The 24127-nt window shown below is 41.9% G+C and overlaps 1 protein-coding gene across 2 annotated transcripts in view; it reads left to right on the plus strand.

Annotated features, from left to right (window-relative positions):
• TTC39B (tetratricopeptide repeat domain 39B) overlaps nt 1–24127 on the plus strand; it is a 143768-nt gene that overhangs the window by 16104 nt on the left and 103537 nt on the right. The gene's annotated exons all lie outside the window — the stretch shown is intronic.

Raw genomic sequence — 24127 nt, forward strand, 5'->3', positions numbered from 1 at the left:
TGTGCTTTGCATTACTCCTTTTAAGTATAACCCAAAAAATGTCCAAGACAGATCTCAATTTAGCGGCTTATTTTGCCAAGGTTGAGGATGTGCCTGGGAAGGAGACACAGTTACAGTAGGATCTGTGCCCTGTGCATTTTCCAAAGACGATTTTGAGAAGTTCAACATTTAAAGGGGAGAGTGGCAGAAGGGGAAAGGAGGAAGGGAAAAAAAGAGGTAAATAGGTAGTGAGGTAAGGGGTCACATTCTTGTGAGGCTTTGATTAGCGTTCACTGAATCCACATGTTACATGCTAAAGGAGGGAGTAGAGGAACAGTCAGTTATGCATTCTGCATTTTAAATCTGCATTTTTTGTAAGACAAAGTAAACGTATGCATTTGTCTCTGGGTGGGTGGTAGGACGATTTCTAGTCTTGTCTTTGCCCCATACCTGTGAAGATAAGCTGTTAAGTTATATTTTCAGGGTGAGATTCCACAGAACTCTGTTTTATGGTAAAGGTTCTGGGGCCCACAAGGCATTTTCTTGTGAGCAATTTGTGAAGGATCCCACCTGGGGAGATAGGTGGCCTTCTATCATTGCAGCTATCTGTTTAGGAACAGAAAAGAGGCAGTTTTTTTTTTTTTTTTTTTTTTTTGAGACGGAGTCTCGCTCTGTCGCCCAGGCTGGAGTGCAGTGGCCGGATCTCAGCTCACTGCAAGCTCCGCCTCCCAAGTTTATGCCATTCTCCTGCCTCAGCCTCCCGAGTAGCTGGGACTACAGGCGCCCGCCACCTCGCCCGGCTAGTTTTTTGTATTTTTTAGTAGAGATGGGGTTTCACCGTGCTAGCCAGGATGGTCTCGATCTCCTGACCTCGTGATCCGCCCATCTCGGCCTCCCAAAGTGCTGGGATTACAGGCTTGAGCCACCGCGCCCGGCCAGGAGGCAGTTTTTGCGTGACTCAGTTGCCAAGCTTAAATTTTCCCTTTGGCATGATTAGTTTAGGTCCCGAGATTTTGTTTTCCTTTAACGTAAGTGTTTAAGTCAGTTAATTTTTAGTAAATTTACAGAGTTGTATAGTTGTCACCACGATCCAATTTAAGAACATTTCTATCACACTGTAAGGGTTTCTGTAACCATTTTTTTCTCACTTTAGTACACTTGTAATTCTTAAAATAATTAAAAAATTAAAAATCACCAGGAGAGGCCGGGCGCGGTGGCTCAAGCCTGTAATCCCAGCACTTTGGGAGGCCGAGACAGGCGGATCACGAGGTCAGGAGTTCGAGACCATCCTGGCTAACACGGTGAAACCCCGTCTCTACTAAAAAATACAAAAAACTAGCCGGGCGAGGTGGCGGGCGCCTGTAGTCCTGGCTACTCGGGAGGCTGAGGCAGGAGAATGGCGTAAAAACCCGGGAGGCAGAGCTTGCAGTGAGCTGAGATCCGGCCACTGCACTCCAGCCTGGGCGACACAGCGAGACTCCGTCTAAAAAAAAAAAAAAAAAAAAAAAAATCACCAGGAGAAGGTAAAATTTCCCAGACAGAAATAAAAATGAGCAGTCATTATATATGATGAGGATAAAGCACAAGTGTTAGGCGTCACACATCAAGACGGGGAGAGCACGGGTGCTTTTGGGTCAGTGTTTGGCTTTGACTGTCACACTGGACATCATCGGGGGGTCAAGGGCTGTGTGAATTTCTCCTGCCCACATGAATAGTTTGTTCCATTTGCAAGAAAGCAGATGATACGTAGTTCATATGGATGATGACTTTTCCTGATTTTCTATTCATTCCTTAAGGCGGCTGCTATTTATCCAACATGTTTAGGTTCCTGCTGGAAGGATGCACAAACAGTTGCATTTCTAAGCCATTACCAGTTGAACAAAAGGGAATATCACTGGATCCAAAGTCTCAAGTAGGACAAAGAATAAAAAAAAATCAGCCTCTTTCCTGACACACGTGAATTTCAGATTTGTGGTATCTGTTCCTAGCAAGACGTGGGAGAGAGAAAAGAATATAGGTAGGCTTCCAAGGTAGCAGAAATGTGGAGTTCTGCCACTTGCTGACATTGTGCCTTTGAGCAAGTAACTTAACCTCTCTGTAAGCTTCAGTCTCCTGATCAATCAAATGGGGATTCTAATGTCTGCCTCACATAGTGGTTGTGTGCAGCTCTTTTACCTCAGTGTCTGGCACACTTTAAATACTTATTTGCATCCATTAATTTAATTAGCATTTGTGTATAAAGTTTACTTTTTGTGAGTACATTCATATGACTAAGTTTTAGAGAGCAGGAAAGAACCATAATAAGATTATTTAAAATACTGCAACTAGCCATAATGAACATTTTGGTATTAAATATTCATTTACCTTTACTGATAGTAATTTTATTTTTGTGAGGAAAGGTTTTGTTTTTATTTAAAAATACCAACACTGGTAAATGTCCTTTTGGAGGACTGGCTCAAGCCAGGTAACCAAGGGCAAAGCACTTCAAGCCACAGTTTCCTCACTTATACAGTGGGGCTAAATGATATAATATATGCAACTTGCTACCTGGGGTAGATAAGGAACATTCACAAAAATAAGGATAATTATAGTTTAAAAGCATGTAATTAAGTGCTCCTAGAGGTCTGGGGTGTTCACATTTCTAACAACTTGCTTATTTAGTAATAATAGCCTATGAGAGTTCCCTGACTCCCCTCACAGGATGTGTGATTGGGTGTGGCTTATATTTATGGGAGGGGGAGTACACAGATTGGCAGGTGCAAATGCTGGGGTAAGCGCCCCTGGGCTCCGGCCCCATGGCGGCGTCCAGGGGTGGGTGTCTGTGACTCCCAAAGCCCAAGTAGCATGAGTTACAGTGCGCTTTTTTAACCTTGCTGTCCATGGATGGCTTAAGTGTTAACCAGCTCAGTGTCCTCTCCAGCATCCAGGAAGAATCAGGTCACACATGGACTTGAAGGATGAATGCGGGGGCTTTATTGAGTGGTGGAGGTGGCTCTCAGTGGGATGAATGGGGAGGTGGAAGGGGGATGGAATGGGAAGATGATCTTCCCCTGGAGTTTGGTTGTCCAGCAGCCGATTTCCTCTCCGACCATCCCCAACTGAACTCCTCTGGACGTTCAGACACTCCTCCAGACGTTCAGACACTCCTCCTCTTCTCTTTGCCATGCCTTTCTGCCATTCTTCTGCTCTTCTGTTCATTTCCTTGTGGAGTTGGGGTTTTGGTGTTTATATGGGTACGGGATAGGGGATGTGGTGGGCAAAAAGGCAAATTTTGGGTGCAAAAACAGGAATGCCTATTCTCGTTTAGGGCCATGGGTTTCCAGGCCTGAGAATGGGGCCTTTGCCGGGGAGCCACTCTCTTCTATCCAGTGTTTCCCTGTCTCCTGTCCATATCATATGGATATATTGGTATTTCTCACAGCTTTGATAGAAAACATTGAGATTCTTGGTATCCTTTTTCATCTGGCAATCTATCAAAATGTAGTTTGATTTCGCAAATGGTAGAAATGACTTTATTAAGGTATGGGGTTTCACAAGCTTAATCGTATAGCTAATTATATTTGAAATTTAAAAAGTAAAGCTACTAGCTTAGAATTTTTTTAATGTTTTTATTATTATTATTATTTTTTGAGATGGAGTCTCGCTGTCTCCCAGGCTGGAGTGCAGTGGCGCCATCTCACGTCACTGCAAGCTCCGCCTCCGGGGTTCACACCATTCTCCTGCCTCAGCCTCCCGAGTAGCTGGGACTACAGGCGCCCGCTACCACACCCGGCTAATTTTTTGTATTTTTTAGTAGAGACGGGGTTTCACCGTGTTAGTCAGGATGATCTCGATCTCCTGACCTCGTGATCCACCCGCCTTGGCCTCCCAAAGTGCTGGGTTTACAGGCATGAGTGACCGCACCCGGCCAGAAAGAATCATTTTGTTTCCCTAAAGGTTTTCTTGTCTTTACCTCCCTTTATAGTTTATGGCAGAGCAGCTTACATTTTAACTTAAATGAAGGTGCCTCTGTTTGATATATGCAAACCCAGTCCAAGAGGGTACTTTAGGTCTGTAAGCTTCGGGAAGCGGGTACCACATGGCAATAGATTAGGCTCTGACATTTTAAGACAGAGGGACATGTGACATGCCTAATGAACTCTTGTCTCTTTGTTAAAGACCACAAAGCATTCCATTTCAACTGTGGCAATTGGGGACAATTACCTCTTCCGTATTATTACGATTGACCTGTTCTGTTTTCTCTAGCCATTTCTCAGCTTTCTTAATTTTGGCAGTTCTTTATTTTCAGATTGACCATGCAGCTTTGTCAGATGTCACTATAGATTTCTCTCCCTCTCCCTTAATGAGAAATGATCTTAAGAGATTGTGTTTTAGCCATCTACACTATTATTCTCATACAAATGCTGATGGCCTTTCGGGCTCCCCTCCAAGCATTTAGAGCAAAAAGTAAACAGATCAGTTAAGATTTAGTAATGAAACTCAACTTCAGACAATGGCAAATCAAGCAGACCCCAATATCCTCATTTTAATAAAGTCTATTTTGGAATGAACAAGAATTAGAAAAACAATTTAGTCTTATTGCTGAAGTTTAGCTATGCCTTAGCCTTGTAAGATTCCTTGACAAAACAATTCTCATAATAAGCTAGTTCTAGGTATTAGAGTTTTCTGAGAGGGGATAAATTGTGAGAAATTTAAAGTTCCCCAGGCCAAATTTGGGACAATTTGAGCAACAAAATAATTAAGAACAGTAGAGTATTATGGGCCATAGAAAGTAATACGAAATTTTTTTTTTTTTTTTTTTGAGACAAAGTCTCGCTTTGTCACCCAGGCTTGAATGCAGTGGCACAATCTTGGGTCACTGCAACCTCTGTCTCCCGGGTTCACACGATTCTCCTGCCTCAGCCTCCTGAGTAGCTGGGATTGCAGGCACCCGCCACCATGCCCGACTAATTTTTTGTATGTTTAGTAGAGACAGGGTTTCACCATGTTAGCCAGGATGGTGGCGATCTCCTGACTTTGTGATCCGCCTGCCTTGGCCTTCCAAAGTGCTGGGATTACAGGCATGAGCCACCACGCCCGACCAAAAGTAATAGGAATTCTTGAGTGCATATGGATGATAAAGAAGTAACTAGATAGCTAAATGAGGGAGATGGAAGACTCTTGCTTTGGTAGAATGCCAGAGACAGATTGGCAGAAATGGAAGGAGTGCTGACATCGGAAGCTCAGTTTCGGCGGCGTTGTAAAGATTAAGTTAGGCAACATCACCCTAGGTGCTAAATTTAGGGGTACTTTGGGTAAGGAGCATGATGTTTACCTGATCTTGCGCCATCTCACTGGAGACTCTTATTAATTGCAAGACAAGTATAGTAACTATGCAGTGGAGAAACAGGACAACACCTTGACCAGGTGACCAAAATTAACATCACAGGTAGAAGCAGATGAACATCTGTGCCTCTGGATATAAATGCCCTTAGCAGGAAACTGTCTATTCCGAAGTAGTAGTTGTCATCTAACTTGACTCTAATCACAAGGAAACAACAGAGAAACTTTAAATGAGGAACAGGAAGATACTACTTTTAAAAGAGAGAAAGGCTATAGTCTCCAAGACTGTTGATATCATACAACATAAGGGCTGTGAAAACGTTTCAGATTAAAGGAGGCTAAAGAGTTGTGACCGCCAGATGCAAAAGCTGAGCCTAGACTGATTCCTGTTCTGTAGGGGAGAAAATACTGTGAAGGACATTGCTGGGTCAGTTGACAAAATTGGACTGTGGGCAATAGTGTAAAGTAGTTTAATTTATGGAAGTAGAGAACTCCACTGTGGCGATGTAAGAGGATATTCTTATTTTTAGGAAACATGCACTGAAGTATTTAGAGGTAGAGGATCACAGAGTTTACAATTCACTCTCAAATGGTTCAGGAAAAAAAATACTGTTTGGTTAGATTTGTTTTGTTGTTTTTTTTTTTTAGATGGAGTTTCGCTCTTGTTGCCCAGGCTGGAGTGCAATGGCATGATCTTGGCTCACCGCAACCTCCACCTCCTGGGTTCAAGCGATTCTCCTGCCTCAGCCTCTCAAGTAGCTGGGACTACAGGCGTGTGCCGCCATGCCTGGCTAATTTTTGTATTTTTAGTAGGGTTTCACTATCTTGGCCAGGCTGGTCTTGAACTCCTGACTTCATGATCTGCCCGCCTTGGCCTCCCAAAGTGCTGGGATTACAGGCGTGAGCCACCGCGCCCAGCCCTGTTTGGCTAGATTGATTGATTGATAGGAAGGAAAAGGTAGGTGGAGAGGGTGACAGCAGATTATAAGCAGATGGGGCAAAACGTTCACAGTAGATGAATTTGGTAAATGGCATACAGGTGTCCTTTGTATATTCTTTTAAAAATTAAAACATTTCTTAATTATGGGTACATAATAGGCGTATATATTTATACGGAACATGTGATATTTTGCTACAGGCATACAATGTGTAGTAATCATATCAGGGTAATTGGGGTGTCTATTACTTCAAGCATTTATCATTTTGTGTGTATATTCTTATTCTGGCAAGTTTTCGGTAAGTTTGAACTGACTTCTAAATAAAAAGTTTTTAAACAGTTGTCTAGAGATGGAAAGTAAATAAATCCAACGGGCATGCAAGGAGTTTTGTTTTGTTTTTTTTTTGGAGTCTCGCTCTGTCGTCCAGGCTGGAGTGCAGTGGCCCAGTCTCGGCTCACTGCAAGCTCTGCCTCCCGGGTTCACGCCATTCTCCTGCCTCACCTCCCGAGTAGCTGGGACTACAGGCGCCTGCCACCACGCCCGGCTAATTTTGTTTTTGTATTTTTAGTGGAGACGGGGTTTCACCATGTTAGCCAGGATGGTCTCCATCTCCTGACCTCGTGATCCGCCTGCCTCTGCCTCCCGAAGTGCTGGGATTACAGACGCAAGCCAGCACGCCCCACGGAGAGGATCTTAGTTATAAAACAAATTTAGCGGAAATGTTGTTTTACCTTAATGGGCTTGAACTTTTCTCTAGGTACGTCCGATTAGCTTATCTCGAAGTAATACTTTAACCTTTTTAATATTATTTGAATTGTTCATTTTTTTACATATATAGTAATACATAAAATTATTCTCACTGTAAGATATTTAAATCCTTCAGAAGCCAAACATGATTTTTCCCTTTACTATATTCTCTCCCTTCCTCTCCTCAGAAGAAACTAGCATTAAGTAAGAATCTGGTTGTGACTTTCTAGTCATAGAAATCTGCAAATCTGGCTTTTATTAAATAAATGCAAATCCGACTTTTATTAACATAAATGGGATTTTGTACCATACACCTTTACCAGGATTACGTTTTTCACTTAATGTATCTTAGAGATATATTTTCACTGTTTACTTTATTCTTTATATAATGTCTGAACAGAGTTGGATAATTGTACCATAATTTATTTAATTACTTGTCTATTGAAGATCATTTGGGTCTAATTCTAGTTTCTTTCACAACAGAGTGTGTATCATAATCTTGGTACATGAACCCGTGGTACATGAAAATTTTACTAATGCATCCTGGAAGTAGTATTGCTGTGTCAGTGTCTGTGTGTTTAAATTTTTTAATAGGTCCTGCAAAACTGACTTCTACACAGGCTGTAACAATAGTATATGCTCATTTTCCAGCATCTCTGCCAACTGTGGATATTATCAACCTTGTAAATTTTTGCCAATCACAGGGACAAAAATAATATGACTTTTTAAGTGCACATTTCCCCATTTATTGGCTAGTGGATTTCTTCTTCAGTGCACTGTGAAGAGTGCATGTCACACCCTTTATCTGTTGTCCTTTTTGGTTGTCTCTTTCTTATGACCTGTAGGAGTGTTCTTTATTTATTCTAATTAGTAAGTTTTTACCTGTTAAAGTGCCTTAATTATTTTATCCTAGCCAGTTGCTTGTCTTAAAAGTTTTAAATTTTTATGTAGCCAAATCTTTCACTCTTTTAAGGCTTCTGGTCTTTGTGTTTTGCTTAGAAAGACTGTCCCTGTTTTAAGATTATTTAAAAAAATACCCGTACATTCTATATATTTTTAATTTTTATATTTATCTCTTTATATGGAAACTTGTATATGGGTTTAATTTCATTTTTGTCTTAGTAGATAACCAATATCCTTCGCATCAATTATTAAATATTTTCTCTCTAATATAAAATCTTAACCGAATAATAAAATTCTGATATGCACAGGAATCCCTGTCTGTATTCTTTGTTATGTTCTATTGATATCTATATATGTTCCTGTGCCGATTCCATAGTTTCAATTTGTCAGGGTAAATCCCACAAATTTTCTTCCTTCTTGATAACTAGAACTACTTGTCAGGTTCCACTGAGAGTTCTGCTGCGAATTTTATTGACTGAGTTCCCTGTATGTAAAAAGTTCTCCTGGCATGAAAAGGAACTCAGGCTGTGGAGTCAAATAGGCCTGTGTATAAAACCACTTGTTAGCTGTGGGATGATAATTGCCCTTATTTTAGAGAAATGCCAGGTTTAAATGAGACAACGCATAAAAGTGCAAAAGTTAATGCTTCGTGTATAGATGTGCTTAAAAAATGTTATGTATATTCCCATAGTGACAGAGAAATGATATGTTCTGTGACAGTGTAATAGCTTATTAATCAGAATAGCCTTGCATTCATTTAAGAAATAGCATACTCCTATCCACATGTGAATAAAATTTCTGTCTTTAGTGATATTACACTTGATCTATAAATAAACACATTAGTGTATTCCTGTACCCATTCGTTTATTTCTTTATTGATTCCTTCCAGTAGTATCTTGGTGCTGTTGCTGTGGATAGGCACTGTGCTTGGTGCTTGTGGACAGAACTTATAGATATGCCTTATGGTAAATGCCGCCTGGAGGGAGGGCATACATGAAACAAATAATTGTACCTGATTTTGTAATTATGATTGAGAAATACGGTGTGAAGATAAGTTACAGTGTCTGTACGGCTCTGGCTCAGTTTGATGAAGTTCACTTTGCCGAATAGCTCAGTTTGCTGAATTTACAAAATTTTAAAAGCTTTAATGAGAATGAGTGGGCCGGGCGCGGTGGCTCAAGCCTGTAATCCCAGCACTTTGGGAGGCCGAGACGGGCGGAACACAAGGTCAGGAGATCCAGACTATCCTGGCTAACACGGTGAAACCCCGTCTTTAGTAAAAAAAAATACAAAAAAAAACTAGCCGGGCGAGGTGGTGGGCGCATGTAGTCCCAGCTACTCAGGAGGGTGAGGCAGGAGAATGGCGTAAACCCGGGAGGCGGAGCTTGCAGTGAGCTGAGATCCGGCCACTGCGCTCCAGCCTGGGCGGCAGAGCGAGACTCCGTCTCAAAAAAAAAAAAAAAAAGAATGAGTGTAGATCAGATTCTCAAGCTGGACTCCGTGGGTTTAAATCCTGATTCTGCCACTTAGATGCTTTGTGACCTTAGGCGAGTTACTTAACCTCTCTGTGCTCCAGTTTCATCTACTTAGTAAACTGAGTAGAATATGAAGCCACTTCCGCGGATTTTTATGAAGAGCAAATCAGTTGTTATATGTAAAAGTGTGTGGAGCAGTGCCTGGCTCATAAAGAGTGTTATAGAGGGTGTGTTAGCCATTATTGTGACTTCATTAGCATCCAAATTTTTAATACCTTATATGGAATTTTAGAATTATTTATTTTTCCCAAGTTCTTTTAAAAACCAGCTTTCTCATGGTATAACTTATATGCATTAAAACTCATGTTAAGAGTATGTGCTAAGAGTAGCACCATGTTAAGTTTTATAAATGTATGCAACCATTTAATCACTAGTACAACTAAAAGCAGAACATTTCCATGAGCCCCCAAGATTCCCTGGTATCTATCCCTCTGCAGTCATTTCCGATTCCTTTTACTGCATTTGTTTTACCAGAGTGTTAGTCTTTGTCTTTTAGCATATTTAGGATTTTTAATTCATTTTTTGATGGATAATGTATATGAAATTTGAGATACTAGTTACATGGTCTGTTATACTAATGATCACTTCTAGCAGTCTCTATTTTTTGTGAGTTTTGAGTAAGTTTCTATGTTTAATTGCTTTTTGTTAGAAAACAAAATGTCAGCATTTTACTTATAATAGTATTGGTTCACTAAGCAATTTGGTGAACAAATAAACTTATAGTTAAATTTCTTCTAACTGTAAAACAAGTTAATTGGTTTTACAGTATAATTCAAAGTTTGTTTTTCTACAAAATAAAATGTGTAGGTAAGTCTGGGTGTGGTGGCTCATGCCTGTAATCCCAACACTTTGGGAGGCTGAGGCGAGTGGATCACTTGAGGTCAGAAGTTTGAGACCCGCCTGGCCAACATAGTGAAACCCCACCTCTACCAAAAAATACAAAAACTAACCGGGCTAGATGGCGTGTGCCTGTAGTCTCAGCTGCTTAGGGAATCTGAAGTGGGAGAATTGCTTGAACCTGGGTGCGGAGATTGCAGTGAGCCAAGATTGTGCCACTGCACTCCAGCGTGAGTGACAGTGAGACCCTGTCTCAAAAAGGAAAAAAAAAAAAAAATGCGGAAGAGGCATTTAGCTTCTTGCCTTTTTTTTTTTTTTTTTTTTTTTTTTTTTTGCTGTTGCAGGGGGAATGTTGGTAGGAGTGGAGGAGAATTTAGTCTTAGCAGAAATGAATGTGTGGAAGTCTTAAGCTTTTCTCCTTTAAATTGCCCCAAAAGAACAGATTTAACTTCTCAGCATCTCTGCTTTGCTAATACCAAAATTACCTGAGGATAGATACCAAGAGAGGGAGGGAACTGTATGAATGGTCGAGTATTTGGACACACAACTTTTCCCTGCAGTAATCATAATGAAAGTAATAACTTGATGGGAGCTGACATTGTTTTGTACTTACTGTGGATAGGCATCATGTTAAACCCTACTTACATTTCATTTAATTCTTCAACCCCGTGAGTTTGATGGCACTGTTATTCCCATTTTACAGATGATGAATAAGAATCTTAGAGAAGTTAAGTACCTTGCCCAAGACCATACACTTGGGTGTTTTGTTTTTTGTTTTTGTTTTTTAGTTTTTTGTTCCTTTTAGTTCAGAAAGAGAAAAGGAAGGAAATTTAAAAAGTTTGTTAAAATAACTATTGCATAAAAGGACATCTGGGCTAGATGCTGGGATGTATCTCTTCCAGAATGGGGACTAATGATTTAAACAAAACAAAATATGAAAAAGAAAAAAGAAATAAATTATTCTACTCAATACTGTTTGGGATAATTGCGTTGTTTTTCATCTTTTCAACACACAAAACAGTCTCTGGGAAGCACTGTGATGAGACTGGCAAAAATGGCTGGTGCGTCGACGCTCTAAAATGGTAGGGGAGCCCTGAGAGAGGCATTCTACTAAATCCCACCGCAAGCATTCTCATTCTTTTTTTTTTTTTTTTTTTTTTTTTTTTGAGACGGAGTCTCGCTCTGTCGCCCAAGCTGGAGTGCAGTGGCGCGATCCTGGCTCACTGAAAGCTCCGCCTCCTGGGTTCACGCCATTCTCCTGCCTCAGCCTCCCGAGTAGCTGGGACTACAGGCGCCCGCCACCGCGCCCGGCTCATTTTTTGTATTTTTAGTAGAGACGGGGTTTCACCGTGGTCTTGATCTCCTGACCTTGTGATCCGCCCGCCTCGGCCTCCCAAAGTGCTGGGATTACAGGCTTGAGCCACCGCGCCCAGCCGCATTCTCATTCTCTACTCCTCCTACTTTTGGAATTGGGAAGGACCAGACTCAAGCTAAGTTCTCAATATGTTAACTTTTAGGAATGCCCACTGCCCGTCCTGACCCTCTTCTAGCAAACTCCCCTGCTGGCCACTGTTCCGCCAGCTAGCTGCAGCAACCATACCAAGGGCCAGGAGGCTGCTTGGTGGTGTCAGCTAAGCAAAAGCGGGGTATCATCACTCTTGGGGCCACACATAGTTGGTAAGTGATGGAGCTGATAGCGAGACTCTGTAGTCTTTGTTCTTAGTGTTATTTTTCCCTTGAATCTAAATCTTGAAGTCAGTGAGTTTTTTGGGCTAAATAATTTCTCATATTTGCCAATGCTTTAAACTTTATAGATTTTTGACATTTGTTTCTCACTGTGTCCTCAAAGCATCCAATGCGGTAGGGAAGGAAACCTGATGTTTCATCCATTGTGCAGAGGTAGGCAAACTTTTTCTGTAAAGGGACAGAGTAAATATTTTCAGCTTTGAGGACCCTATGATCTCAGTTGCAGCTATGCAGTTTGTGATTGTTACAGGAAAGCAACCTTAGACAGTACATCAATTGATAGAGTTGTGGCTGTGTTTCAGTAGCACTTTATTTACAGGTCAGGCACGGTGGCTCACACCTGTAATCCCAGCACTTTGGGAGGCCAAGGCAGGCTGATTACTCGAGGCCAAGAGTTCGAGATCAGCCTGGCCAACACGGCAAAACCCTGTCTCTATTAAAAACACAAAAAAATTAGCCAGGTGTGGTGGCATGTACCTGTAGTCCCAGCTATTCGGGAGGCTGAGGCAGGAGAATCGCTTGAACCCAGGAGGTAGAGGTTGCAGTGAGCCAAGATCATGGCACTGTACCCTAGCCTGGGCGACAGAGTGAGACTCCATCTCAAAAAAAAAAAAAAAAAAAAAAAAAAAAAAGAACTTCATTTACAAAAAAAAGAAAAGGCAGCAGGTGGAATTTGGCCCTGTTTGTGGTTTCCTGACACCCATAGTAATAGACTGATCTATTTGGGGACATCAGGACATGTCAGCCACAGAGAAGGTGACTGAGGATTCTTAGTGCCAAGCATTGTGCCTGGTCTACTTCCTAACCTTTCCCAGGTTGCAGCACATAGTGCCACTCACCAGTACCTTTAGGAGATTCAAGGCACAACAATAATAGTGATAATAAGTCATCTTTCTACTGGATGTATTGTTCTAAGTGCTTTTCACATCTGACATTAATCTATGGACAGCTGAGTGACATGGGAAATTGAGGTCCTAAGGAAAATAGCTTGCTCAAGGTCACAGAGCTAGTGGGTGGTGAAACTGGGATTTGAACCCAGGTAGAGTGGTGCTAAGCTTGTGAGCACAAGTCCCTTTACCTTTTCTCTCCCACATTACAGGATTTCTCAGTTTGAGATCATCTTTGAAGCCTTACTCTTTGGGAATTGCCTCTTTATATTGAGTGATAAGGTTCTGTGTTCTCTTTTTGAGACATTTACTTTGGAGCAGAACTGCAAGTGAGAGATTGCTAACTCTGCCAATTTTCTGTTATAGCTGGATAGTTCAAGGGTGGAGCAAGATCATGCAAGAGGTTTCTTTTTGCTATCCCTGGGCTACACAGGAGACTTTCAACTGCAGAAGCACTTTAATAACAGAAGAGATGATTTATTAAGTGTCTGTTTTGTCGATACTGTGCTGAGTGCATTAAATATATTATATTGGTTAAAATCTCACAGTGCTGTAAGTTAAGTGGTATTATTCCCATTGCACAGATGGAAAAATTGAGGCTCAGTTATGGATAAGTTAATTAAATATCTGAGCCTTAGTTTCCTCATTTGGACATTATGATCGTCCTATCTTTTAGGGTCAATATGAAGATTAAATGAGTTAACACATGTTATGGATTTAGAGCAATGTTTGGCACTCAATAGTGTTACCTGTTATTGTTGCTGTTATTATTAGAACATAGTAATTGTAGAAGTGAAATGCTCACTTTTTATGAGTATTTGTGAATTAGAAATAAGCATGTGAATATTCAACATAGTGCCTAGGTGTTAATAGATGGAATTTATGATTATTTATAGGAAGAAAGTGTGTAAAGCCCTGTTCCTTTTAATTTAAAAATACCTCCACTGATGATGGTTTCAAAATTAAACATTAAAATGTTAAAACTCAGTCTCTTCGTTTTGTTTGTTGTTGTTTGTTTTGCATAAATTTGCTCCCCGCAAAAACAGCCCCAGATATTCCTGTTTACTGTAAATTGGGTAGATTGGATAGGGTTGGCACTAGAGGATAGGTATGCTTGACATAGTAAATGATTTACATGGTGCATTTTACAGCCATAAAAGCAGTAACTTAGAAATATGTACAGGGGAGTAAAATAATTTGCTCATTTATGTTAGATTTCACTGATAACCTAATTGTAAAAAAGCTGTATTTTACATATGCACTCTATTATATACCCTACATCACTATGCATATTTTTTGTACATACTTATTTCTCTGTGGGGTTATGTCCAGAACTGTGAGTATTCTGTGATAATGGCAATTTAAGGTATTTGTTCGGTGTTAAGATTGACTATATATACATGATTTTTCTTTTATGTACTGACCTTAGGACTTAACCCCTGCCTTAAGCTGGAACTCAACTCTATAATGAAATGCAGAAAATGAACATTTTTCCCCTCCATAAATTAAATAACTGATAATTAGCCTTTTCATTTCTTTTTTAGCTTGCTAATCTCTGTGTTAGTAGAAACTAAAGCAATGCTATACAATTCAAATTTTTTTTGTGACAGTGACATCTGGTGGTTCCTTTTTAATTCTCATGATTTCTCTGTGCTTGGCTGGTTGTTGGAAATTCCAAAGAATCGTTGTGTGAACTGCTTTGCTTGGAATTTAACACTAGCTAGCTATTGAGAATCAAGTTAGTCCCATGGATGTGGTTTAAACTTTGAAAACCTCAGTGCTCCATTTGGATGCAGCCCTTCTGTGAAGGGAATACCACCCTTCCATGGATGAATGAACATTTTAGCATTTGTGATGGGCAAACACAGTCTTGGGAAGGATTTCTCTTTAATTCAGAGAACTTAGGATTTTGAATAAGGGATGGTATCTGTGCCAACCTTTTTCTTTACTCATGAGGAAGCTGGAGCCCTGAGAAGTGGAGTGTGTTGGCCAAGGTCTCACTGTGTCGACCAAGGTCTTACTGTGTCGCCCAATGTCTCACCGTGTTGGCCAGTGTCTCACTGTGTTGGCCAAGGTCACTTGCTCCTTGGTGAGCAGAGGTTCCATAACTTTTGGGTTTTGTGCTACCAGGGAGCAGTGTGGCATTGGGCTCTGTGCTCAGAAATTACGTTGTTGTTGTTGTTGTTGTTGTTTTTGGATGGAGTTTTGCCCTTGTTGCCCAGGCTAGAGTGCAATGGCGCTATCTTGGCTCACTACAACCACCGCCTCCCGGGTTCAAGCGATTCTCCTGCCTCAGCCTCCCAAGTAGCTGGGATTACAGACTTGCACCACCACACCCAACTAATTTTGTATTTTTAGTAGAGATGGGGTTTCTCCATGTTGGTCAGGCTGGTCTTGAACTCCCGACCTCAAGTGATCCACCTGCCTCTGCCTCCCAGAGTGCTGGGATTACGGGCATGAGCCACTGCACCCAGTCCATAAATTATGTTTTTTATGCTGGGCAACCGACTAGTAAGAAAGGTCTGGGAGTGAAAGGCTAGAGGGCAAAGGCAGTTAACATTTTTCACTACCTATTTGCTATAAATATTCCCACGCTCGGCTTTTCTTCATCCAAAAGAGGCTCAGCATCTTTGATGTGAAGAAGAGTTGTTGAGGAAGTATAGTTAGGGATCCCAGCCCCGTCTCCTGAGTGTACTGGTTGGTCCCATATCTGAGAATTTAGTATCCCGTGAAGTTGTATTTATTGAGCCTGTTTTAAGTCGGACCTGTTCTATGCATTGTCTCACATCCTTACAATCCCAGTGGGCGGTTGGAATCTTTATGGTACACAACAGGAAGTAGAGGATTGAAAGGGCTAGAGTCACCTAGGGTCAGAGGTGGAGCCAGGATTCAGTCCCAGACAGGTCTAACCTGCAAGCCTAAATTTATGCTTTCCGCTCTACTACACAGGCTGTGTAATTAAAATCACACGTGTATTTATTTATAGTGGGTAGTACTTGGGGAGTAGAGGCAAATTTGCTTCCTAGACACTTGAGCACATGACATGGACTTTGTATTGTGACTATGTGGACACATCCAGGAGTATTTTGTGTTTGTGAGAGGAGGGAGGGCTCATGCCGTCAAGTCATGACTACATTGATGGGCACTGACTCTGTGCCAGGCACTTACCCCTCTGATCTCCTTTGATCCTCGCAACAGCTTCCTAGGGTAGGTACTATGGGCATCTCCAATTTACAGAAGAGAACACCAGAGTGGAAGGGGGAAAGGGTTTTCTATAGGGATACTAGGGAAGAAAAAGGAGGGGAGAATGGGTGAACAGCAGGCCTGAAGCACACTCATGTTGTATCTGGCCCTCCCATGCTGAACTTGATAAACCAAATGGTGAGCCAGGCAGGTGCACTTAACCCACTCCTTTCTTCAAGTTCATTATAACCCTGCTGCCAAATCCAAAGGACCTTCATAGACTAAGTAAGATGTCCTATTAATAACCTCTTATATTTCTTACATTTTTCCACATAGTAGCAGTTGAAACCAAGGCATAGGGCCCTTTATACCAGCAAACTACTACCTACTCCCAGAGGGGACGTTAGTTAGTCAGTCATGATTCCATGGTATTTATATATCAGCATTTGTTTCTTACAAATGTGACATTGAAAACGCTCCTGTATTCCTGAGGTCTTTTTGAATTTTTTCAAAAAACGATCTTAAAGGCATTGCATGTAGATCACTTTTAGGCTGCTTTATTACTAGCACAGAACTGGCTACGTGCAGTGGCTCATGCCTGTAATCCCAGCACTTTGGGAGGCCGAGGCCGGTAGATCACCTGAGGTCAGGAGTTCAAGACCAGCCTAACCAACCTGGAGAAACCCCATCTCTACTAAAAATACAAAATTAGCCAGGTGTAGTGATGCATGCCTGTAATCCCAGTTACTTGGGAGGCTGAGGCAGGAGAATTGCTTGAACCCGGGAGGCGGAGCTTGCAGTAAGCTGAGATCCGGCCACTGCACTCCAGCCTGGGCGATAGAGCGAGACTCTGTTTCAAAAAAAAAAAAAAAAAACACAGAATTTACGTGGGATTATATGAGAGCACTTACCCAGCAAAAGAGCAACTAGGGAACAATATTAATCCTACACCTGGAGAATGTGGAAAATTATTATTATTATTATTATTATTATTATTTTTTGAGACGGAGTCTCGCTCTGTCGCCCAGGCTGTAGTGCAGTGGCGCAATCTCGGCTCACTGCAAGCTCCTCCTTCCGCTTCACGCCATTCTCCTGCCTCAGCCTCCCGAGTAGCTGGGACTACAGGCGCCCGCCACCACGCCCGGCTAATTTTTTGTATTTTTTTTTTCTTTTTTTAAAAAAATTATTATAGTTTAAGTTCTAGGGTACATGTGCATAACGTGCAGGTTTGTTACATATGTATACTTGTGCCATGTTGGTGTGCTGTACCCATCAACTCGTCAGCACCCATCAACTCGTCATTTACATCAGGTATAACTACCAATGCAGTCCCTCCCATTTTTTGTATTTTTAGTAGAGACGGGGTTTCACCATGTTAGCCATGATGATCTCGATCTCCTGACCTCGTGATCCACCCGCCTTGGCCTCCTAAAGTGCTGGGATTACAGGCGTGAGCCACTGCGCCCGGCCGGAAAATTATTTTTAATCTCAAGTGATGAATGTTTAAAAATTTCTAAAGCATGAGCTTTATGTTTTGGCAGATGATTTGACTGTTTTTTTTTTTTTTAAATCCCTATTTCTGAAAAAATGTTTGAAAACCTCCAGTTTTTTCTAAGTCTATAAAAGAAAATCTAAAAAAATTATTGCCTGAAATTTAACAAACCTGGACAAATTAAGAAGATAAACTTAGTGTTAGTTGTTTTTTTTTTTTCTTCTTCATGTTTTGGTCTGCCATATTTGAGAATTATTGTCATAGTGTGGTATTTGAAATTTGAGAACGTCATGCTTTGTTCCCTGCAAGTACCAATAACAGTCGTTACAGGTGGGGACTTTGAACCTGAGTTCAAAGTGAGTGCGTCTAATGTGCGGGGGCCCCTATTGCTTTCTTTCCCTTTGATAAGAGTTCTGTAGGTCAGTTAAGGTTTCACAAAGGACTTGCTTTGATGCTAATTCTTTAAGGAGGGTATGAGGGGTGCTTGTCCCCTGCAAACCCAGTTATAGGGGAGCTGAAGCTGATGATTACATTTGCCATCAAAGAACACTGATGCTCTTTCATGCAATATGAAACTTAAAAATTGTGGCACTGCAGATTAGATGCAACTGGTTGGTAGCCCTTGGGATTTAGTTGGAGATTTTTAATGCTGTAGAAGGCCATGGGCTACTTTTTGAGCTTGACAAATAGATTACAGAGAATTGGATGATAAATGTGAGCAGAATGAAAAATTATTCGTGACAGATCAGCTCAGGGTACATATATATTTTTTAAATGAGTTTTGCACAATAATAAAGGTGTATTTTAAATTAATTCTGACTTAGAAAAATCAATACTTTATTCAAGTTTTAATAGGGAGTGATGTGACTTAAGTTTATGTGTTTGTCATGTGATTCCTTTAACTAGCAATGTGCTGTTTCTCTTTATGAGAGAAATTCAGTATTTGAGGACTTCTCCAGGTGTGTCAGTCACTATGATAATGCTTCTCATGTCAGTCTGGTTTCCCATTTTGGATATCTTGATTTACAGGAGTGAATGCCATGCAGACACGTGTTTGTATTCCTTAGAACCTAATACCCATGGCCCTTAATCCCTGCCTCAGTCCTGGGGGGAAATTGGGGCATCCTCTTCATGTCTCATCTCCATGGGAATGGTCCAGATGTGGCCCCAAAAGAATTCATGACTGGCCAGAGTTCTCAACAGTTATAGCGTTCTTTGAGTCTGTGATACCAAACACACAGCTTCATTGGTCAGTGGAATGGAATGTTGGGTGGGAAAGCTCCAGTGAGGAGGGGCCTGGTTGTGTGGGGGTGGGCAGGTGGTCTTCATTGAGGAGGAAGGTATCTGCAAGCCCTCTCAAACCTTGTCATCTTTGCTAAAGTGCAGTGGTTAAATGAGAGGATGGTAGCATCTGTTCTTAGGCCTGTGAAGTCATCCCTATGAGAAAGAGGGTAAAATAGAGGACAGGGCTGAGGCTGAGGAGGAGGAACGTGGAGGAGGAGGGAGGAATAGGGAGTTCTAGAGAAGCAGTTCAGTTTTGTGGATTTACAGTACCTGGCGTTATTTTTTGTCATGTTACTTCCTACTTCCTTTTCCTTCTTGCAGTGATATTTGTCACATATTCTTTTGCAAACCACAAAGTGAATTAAAAATCAGATAGGGAGGCCTGAAAAATTTGTAAATCTATTTGGTCTCTTTGGCAATTAATGCAGAGTATTGAAATTACTACTGTTAATAGCATATTTGTCATCTTTACTCTTTGTCTCTAGAGATAAAAATAATGTAAACACTTTTGTCATTAATATCTTCATTAGGATTCTTAAATGAACATTAAGAACCTGCCCTTTCACTCATATGTACTTGCTTACATTTTTACTACTCAGAATATGACAAAGTTAGCAAATTAAGATGGAAATTGTTTGGAAAAGCCTTAGTAGGTGATGCAGCACCCATCAGCTTTCCTCACTCTGTGTCAGTTCTATGATCAGGATGGCAGTTTCTATGATCTGGAGGCAGAGGTAGGTTTCAGGCTGATCTCCCAGGAGGGAGCAGACCCTGGGCGCTGGCTTTACATCTGTCAGCTTACCTAGGGAATCCTTCAACTCACAGGTGAGCCTGTTTTTTAATGTGCAAAGTGAGACAGCTCAAGATGAGGACCTTCCACCTCAAGACATGGGTCCTCAGCCAGCCAGTTAGTGAACCATGATTTGCTAAAGAGTCTGCGAAGTACAGAGGACTGTGCTGGGCTAGAAAGTAGATTCACAAAGAGTAGAATGGCCCTTGACTCCAACTAGAGAGTCAAGATAGGCTCTTGGAAAAGTTAGATACCGTTTGGAGGCGGTGTATGATTAGGAGCCAGGCGTAGTTCAATGAAAGCATCTGTTACACCAGGCCCTACAGTAGCAGCCCTTCAAGGTTGGCCCTGGCATGGGAGTGGGGCAGGCAAATGCAGCTGCCTTTAAAGACGGAACTAAACACCGAGGCTTTCCTGTGAACACATGGTATTTGTCGGCAGTGTGAGCTCTCCTGTCTTACTTTACTTACATTGGAAGGAGTCTGGATGCTTCTCTGTGCGTGTTGTAACTGGAGGGCACACGGTGAGCCTACCAGTACTGGGGCGCTAAGGGAAACCAACACTGGAGGAGCACTAGGAAATTGATGGTGAGTATGGAAAAGCAAAGAGACTTTGGTGGAAACATCTAGTTCTGCTACATGAAGAACACATGCATGTCTACCGAGGGCCAGGTGGGAGACTGTGGAATAGCAGTCAGTGCCAAACCTAAGGGCACTGACTTAGGCAGCAGCAGAAAAGGGATAGAATTTGAGCTACGCATGGGGACCTAGAGAGACAGGAGAAAAAGGAAGCACTGGTCCATAGGGATATGGAACGGAGGCATGAGCAGTCTCTGCCTTTTAGTGTTTCATCTTCCACGTGGACCCCACATCCGTTTCCCAAGGATGCAGGAAACTGTATTTGCAGGTGCCCAGGGAGAGAGTGGTTGGCGATCTCCGTGTCCAAGTATAATTTTCCAGAATTGGAAATAAGATTCTCATAAAGATATAAAATGAACATGTCAAAATTGTATTTCATCCACCAGTTAGGAAACCAGTGAAATAGTAAATTGATCCAAACAGTATTTGAGGAACTAGTATTTATAGGCTTAAGGAAGAATGTTAGATTAAGATTGCTAGGTTATACATAAAACTGGGTAATACCTTAAAGCAGGGGTCCCCAGTGCCTGGGCCATGGACTGGTACTGGTCAGTGGCCTGTTAGGAACCAGGCTGCACAGCAGGAGGTGAGTGGTGGGCGGGCGAGCATGACCACCTGAGCTCCACCCGCTGTCAGATCAGCGGTGGCAGGAGATTCTCAGGAGTGTGAACCCTATTGTGAAATGTGCATGCGAGGAATCTAGGTCGCACACTCCTTATGAGAATCTAATGTCTGATGATCTGAGGTGGAACAGTTTCATCCTGAAACCATCTCCTCACTGTCCCCCACCATCTGTGGAAAAATTGTCTGCCACGAAACCAGTCCCTGGTGCCAAAAAGGTTGGGAACTGCTGTCTCACAGAGCAGCAAAATCATACATAATCTTTGAGGTAATGTTTTTCACCCCTAAAAAACCTGTAAGTTAACATGTAACTTCACAGTGTGCGGACTCCAATCAGACAGCAGATGGCAAAATTAAACACAAGTACACTCTTCTAGAGAGTTAAATAATCCTTGGGAGGCTTGTAAAGCAATACTATCATATTACATTGAGAGGATATGGCACCCCTTCATCTCCCACCCCCTCCCCATCCTGCCCAACTATCTAATTTCCAAGTTTTAGATAGTTTGTATTAATATTAATAAAATGCTTTGGAGTTAAACCTGAGATTGAACCCCAGTTTCTTCACTTACCAGCTGTGTAATGTTGGGCAAGTAATTAAACTACAACTGGATTAACTTGCTGTATGTTGGGAGGAACACATGAGATAGCTTTTGTAAGATTGTAAGGTGCCTGGCACATGGTAGGTACTCGGTAAATCTTAGTTCTTCTCTTCACCTTTCCTCTTTTTAAAATTAAGACACTTCCACCTTTTGTCTGGCCTTTATAGACCATATATGCTTTATTTAGAGAACTCTCTGCATGTGATTACTGTTTCAACAAAATGGAGAGTTTTGATATTCTTAAAAAATTTTTAAAAATAAGTTATTAGATACAGGGTCTTGCTATATTGTCCAGGCTGAACTCAAGCCATTCTTTTACCTCAGCCTCCCGAGTAGCTGGGACTACAAGTGTGCACCACCTGGCTTGATATTCTTTCTTTCTTTCTTTTTTTTTTTTATGGAGGGGTGGGAATACTTCTTGTTTAGATGAAAATATTAGTCTTGTCTTCTTTACACGGAGGATTGGCTTCCCAAGTGATCCTTTGTGGCGCTCACTCAGTGAGTATTTTAGTGTCCATGTTGAGGTTTGTGAGGAGGAGGAGAAGGCACAGAAGCCCTCTAGGAGTGGGCTGTCCATGTACCCTATCATTGTTAAAGGTAAGTGCACAGGGAGTCACCAGAGCTGCCAGAGGGACTGTGAGCTGGGCTTATCATAGTGAGATCTGGGTTCCTGGAGAATACGTTTTCCTCCCTTCTCTGTAACTGCTCACATGATAACCTGTGTGCTGGCCCTTGATTTTACCTCCCTTATGGAGTATGATATTAATGTAGATTAATAGGTCAGGTCCCAAATTCAAACTCATTTCTGCCACTGTTTACAACTTTTTTTTTTCCCCTTGAGACGGAGTCTCGCTCTGTTGCCCAGGCTGGAGTGCAGTGGTGCAGTCTTGACTCACTGCAACCTCTGCCTCCTGAGTTCAAGTGATTCTTGTGCTTCAGCCTCCCGAGTAGCTGGGATTACAGGCATGCACCACCACGCCTGGCTAATTTTTGTATTTTTAGTAGGAATGGGGTTTCACCATGTTGGCCAGGCTGGTCTCAAACTCCTGACCTCAGGAGATCCACTGGCCTTGGCCTCCCAAAATGTTGGGATTACAGGCGTGAGCCACCAGGCCCAGTCGGTTCTTCTTTTTAGTATCGATACTTGTGTTTTTTCTGCCTCACTGCAGAATCCAGTATGGTCTAAACCTTGTTCAGTATTAATGGCCACGCAAGGGAAAAGATCCCTAGCCCCCTTTCCTCATTTCTGTGCGTAACTCTAAATGAGGTGTGATATGGTAAGTCCCTTGGCAGTCCAGGTTCCAGTCATTCATTCATTCATTCATTCATTAGGCAACAAGTATTTATTGAGCAAACCCTGGTGCGAAGCCCTGGTGTTTTTTCTGTGTATGTAAGAGCCTGCTCTGATGGAGACAGAGGGTAATCAAGTCAACAAGGAAGATCAGTAGAGATTATGATAAGTGCTATGAATGGAACAAATGAGATGAGGAGGAACTGTAAGTAAGCTGCTATTCCTAGTAATTTTAATTGGGGTGATCAGAGATGTTCTTCTTGAGGAGGTGGCTTTCTAAGCTGAAAATCAAAGGATGAGAATGAGTCAGCCATGGGAATAATTGAGCAAAGGACATTATAAAAAAGGGGACAGTGCAGAGAGCTGTGGGATGTTTGGCTTGTCCAAAAAACTGAAAGAAAGACCTGTGGCTAGAGTCGAGTGAGTAAGGGGATGTGGTCAGAGGCTGGCGGGGCTGTTTTAGGGCTCTGTAGATAGGGAGAATGAGTTTGGGATTTTTCTAAGTGCAATGGAAAGCTCTCGAAGAGGTCTAGAAAACTGGAATGGTGTATGCTTATTCAAAAACATGAAGTAAAAGAATGATATGGTTGTCATGTGAAGAATTGAATGGAGGGTGTCAAGCACAGGAGCGGGGAGACCAGTAAGGCAGCCCTTCTGGAGGTCTCATGGCTTGGGCTATGCTGAGAGTGGTGGGGATGTCAGAGAAGGATCTTGGAAGATTAGGCTGGGTTGTGGTGGACCCCAGATACCTGGATGAGGAGCTTAGGTTTGGTTTTTGCAGCTGTGAGGGAGCTGTTGTGTATGTGTGAGTTTTTGAGTGAGGGCATGTGTGTTTGTGTATGTGACTGTGAGATTGTGTGTGAGTCACTGTGTCTGAGTGCGGAGTGCGTGTGTGGACTTCTGAGTGCATATGAGTGTGTGCGTTTCTCATCCTGTTGCACTGTGATCAGGCCAGTGGCATGAAGCAAAGGGCTATCCTGTGTGGCACAGAGTAAACTGGGGGAAAGGCTGGTGGCAGGGAGACGAGCTGAGAGGGTGGTGCAATGAGATGTGAAATGAAGGCCCAGAGGATGCTCACTTAGCTAGCCATGGAGAAAGAAAAGACTACATGGAGCAAGTCCTGTTATTTATTTTACTCTACAATTGGGATGATTGAGATTTAGGAGTGAAAGGCAACTTCCTAAAAGATGTCATAGTCTCTTTAAGTTAGACCAGTTTGATCACTTGCTGAGTATTTTAACAGCCTTATTTTAAAAAAATAAATAAATCTCACTGAAATTCATGTGCTTGATTTCTGTGAACAGAGTTCCATGAGCGTTAAGTTGATTGATT

The sequence above is a fragment of the Macaca thibetana genome, chromosome 15 (genome assembly GCF_024542745.1).
Source record: "Macaca thibetana thibetana isolate TM-01 chromosome 15, ASM2454274v1, whole genome shotgun sequence".
NCBI lineage: Eukaryota > Metazoa > Chordata > Mammalia > Primates > Cercopithecidae > Macaca > Macaca thibetana.